The sequence below is a fragment of the Acanthaster planci genome, linkage group LG10 (genome assembly GCF_054643075.1).
Source record: "Acanthaster planci isolate LZ-2023a linkage group LG10, COTS_SCS, whole genome shotgun sequence".
In the NCBI taxonomy this organism is placed as follows: domain Eukaryota; kingdom Metazoa; phylum Echinodermata; class Asteroidea; order Valvatida; family Acanthasteridae; genus Acanthaster; species Acanthaster planci.
The window spans coordinates 7,297,855-7,300,856 of NC_141786.1; the positions used below are offsets into that span (position 1 = coordinate 7,297,855).

At 38.0% G+C, this 3,002-nt stretch overlaps 1 long non-coding RNA gene across 1 annotated transcript; it reads left to right on the plus strand.

The window, feature by feature from the left end:
- Positions 1 to 1,084: 1,084 nt before the first annotated feature.
- LOC110990828 (uncharacterized) lies at positions 1,085 to 2,677 on the plus strand. The gene is made up of 3 exons (XR_002600005.2): positions 1,085 to 1,190; positions 1,962 to 1,983; positions 2,609 to 2,677. It is a non-coding gene; the product is annotated as an uncharacterized LOC110990828 (long non-coding RNA).
- The last annotated feature ends 325 nt before the right edge of the window (positions 2,678 to 3,002 follow it).

The window sequence follows — 3,002 nt, forward strand, 5'->3', positions numbered from 1 at the left end:
CGACCAACCGGACTCTACTGCGTATCCAGGTGGTGAGTTTATATTAAAGGTCATTCTTCATACGCACATCCTTTTTTCGTCTAAGCTGAGATGTCAGAATGATTTACTTTACTTTGGTTTTCTATGTTTGGTTATGTAGCATGAATGGACTAATTACTTGCCGTGTTTTTTCATATTTTATTACAATCTTCTGATATCTTTTGGCTTGGTACTTCTTTTACAAACCAGGGAAAAATTAACAATCAGCTGACCGACTCGGTTTGCTTTCTAATTCTTTCAATGTAAAGATTCGAGAAAAAATCATTTCCTCCATGTTTCTTTATGCTGCAGGTTGAACTCCCCTCTTCCTTTCTTGAACCTTGCCAAGTGCAAATATGGCTTCATTCCTTAAATTGAATAATAGTATTAAGGGAAGTGGGTAACACTTATCCAGTACATGACTGGATGAAAGTGTAGGTTTCTTCAAGCGTCCAGTCAGTGAAACTGCTCCGTTTTAGAAATCTGAAAATACGTGTAAAAAAGAAAAGAATACCAATACTGAAACAAAATGGAGTAATGGTTGTGGTTGGGGGAGACCATTAAGTTAAACATCGAGTAGAAATATACCATTGTCATTAATCATCAAGACCACGAAAGCAAGTCCTGTATCCAAAGAATTAAGGAAGCTAGCTGTATAAGTGCGCTACAATTGTGATGCAATGCCAGAACGTGACAGCAATCCGAAACTTATTTTGTTTTGATTAGACCTTTAAGAAAGAAAACATGAACAGTCAAATTGAAACCAAAACATATGCAATTGAGTCATGCACTGCAGCTGTTTTGAAATGCTCAAACGCAGCTCGTAGTAAAAAATCACAACGACCAAAACCTCAATAAGTAATGAAGCCACAGAGCTAACTTCTTTTATAGGGAAGACTGGCTTTAATCACAGTAAAATTACAAAAAAATTCTCTGCCAATTCAATGCCTGTTGAATGCACCCTTATCGACTAGAATAGCCTTCTGTTCTTGATTCTCATATTGTAGCTTATATCGTCTCAGTCATTTTGTTGCATGTTGAATAGAAATGTTTTCCCCGTTGTTCAGACTCTACAGCACAGACAAGTCTGATCTTTGTTTGGATCGCTGTCACCACTGTACTTCTTCTTGATCTGATTATCTTTGGGGTTATCTGCTGGAAACTTACAAAAGGTGAGCTAGGATATTTTCTGTTTGTCTTCGTGCAACTGCTCTGAAAGGTGTGAAAGGGGACGGAGCACAGCTTTCAGGGGGCGGTAAAGCAGATCATTCGATAACCATCCACAAGAAAAGGAGCCAGGGTGAATGCCTAATCATTCAACTTATGGAAACTGATGATTTTGTCTTTCCCTTGTCTACTTATAATCTAATGTCATAATTTCTTAGTTCCCCTATCAAAAAAGTGACTTTTTGTTTTCCCTGGGGCACCTTTTACTCCCCTCCAACAATGCTCGTCAAGTGTGCACATGCAAAAAGCCTAAAGATATCTTTAGCCCCGTAATCTGAAAATCCTGACAAAATTTGCCACAGATGGCTTCTTTGCTTAAGCGAAATACTCATTTGCAACTCCAAAGTTAACTCAACTGTTCTTTCTCTATTTTGACAAAAGCAGAAGCGTGCAGCCTCGGCATGCAATGGCGATCCCCTTCAGATAAATGTCAACGTTACAATAACAAAACAAGTGAAAGTTATTGTTAATATACTGCTTGAATTGAAATATCGTTATACAGGCCCGCTGATTCAATGTTCCAGAACATTTGGGGAGTTTCCACTGGCTGGTCAACGGATACAAAGTTGTGCTTAGTATCACTGAAGAGTTTTCATACCATCTCAATACATTTTTTCATCATGAAACTAGTGTGCCAAACATGAGTGCTTAGAAAATAGTGTAAAGTTTGTCCTCTGATCAATTCCTCACCTTCATTTTCTGTTTCAATTTTGCAGATAATTACCCCGTTGCAAACCAGTAAGTAGATTAACGATAGGGCTTCCTGCTCTCCTAATGCTAGAGTTGTCGGATGGTCATGCAGTTAAACTTCAATCTTGTGTATTATTATTATTAATACAGGTTAATTCCATCTTGTTTTGCAGCCAGAGGCTGAAGTGCTCAACATTGCTAGATATTTGTACAGGTTACTACACACACACATGCAAAAATTTACAATATTTAAAAATGCATATGTAAAAAATTAATAAAAAAGGACAACAGAAACCTAGAAAAAACCAGGTCAACTTATCTGCTATTCAACAGTCTAGTTGAATATGGGATAGGGCTATTGTGGAACGTTTTTGTTAAGCCGTGAAATCCTTCGATCACACAAGACGATCTCTAAGTAACTGAATGCCTTCTATTTGGTTGAGGAAGTAAGAATTCTTTCAGTATGAATTGTGTATATCCCAATAAATGATACAAAACTTGTAGAGAAAGATCTGCAATGGAAAAAACTCTTGTGACCAAATACTGAACAAATGACGGAACAGGATTAATGCTGGAAATTGAAAGATTATCAATCAACGATATGGCTTTTGTCAATCAATTAATAACGGATAAGGTCTGTAAATTAATGTTGTAAACATTTCGCTCATTTCAGGTTTGCTGTTCGCTACAGACAGAATGACACCACCAGATCAACTTCCTCAGCGGATTCTGACTCTCACACACCAGTAAGACCATTAGGTAAACTCGAGTTTACATTGTGGAGCTCGTCAGTGATGACTGAATTCGCATAACGTGTTCCTCCGTCTGAGACTGGAGTCAAATGAACTCAAAGTTGCAGCATTCCGAAAGAATGGTGATCAACTTTAACTATTTCTATTAAAACATTGGTAAAATTCCAGATTTTCTCTCTCTCTTTTCTTTTTGTTTCAGAATCCTTTACTACGGTCTCAGAAAGCATATACGGAGAGAATAACCCTTTCGCGGCTGCGAGCAGCCTGCCTTCTCCTGTCGCACCGCCCTCTGTTGTCGTCAACCTAGTTCAAGGC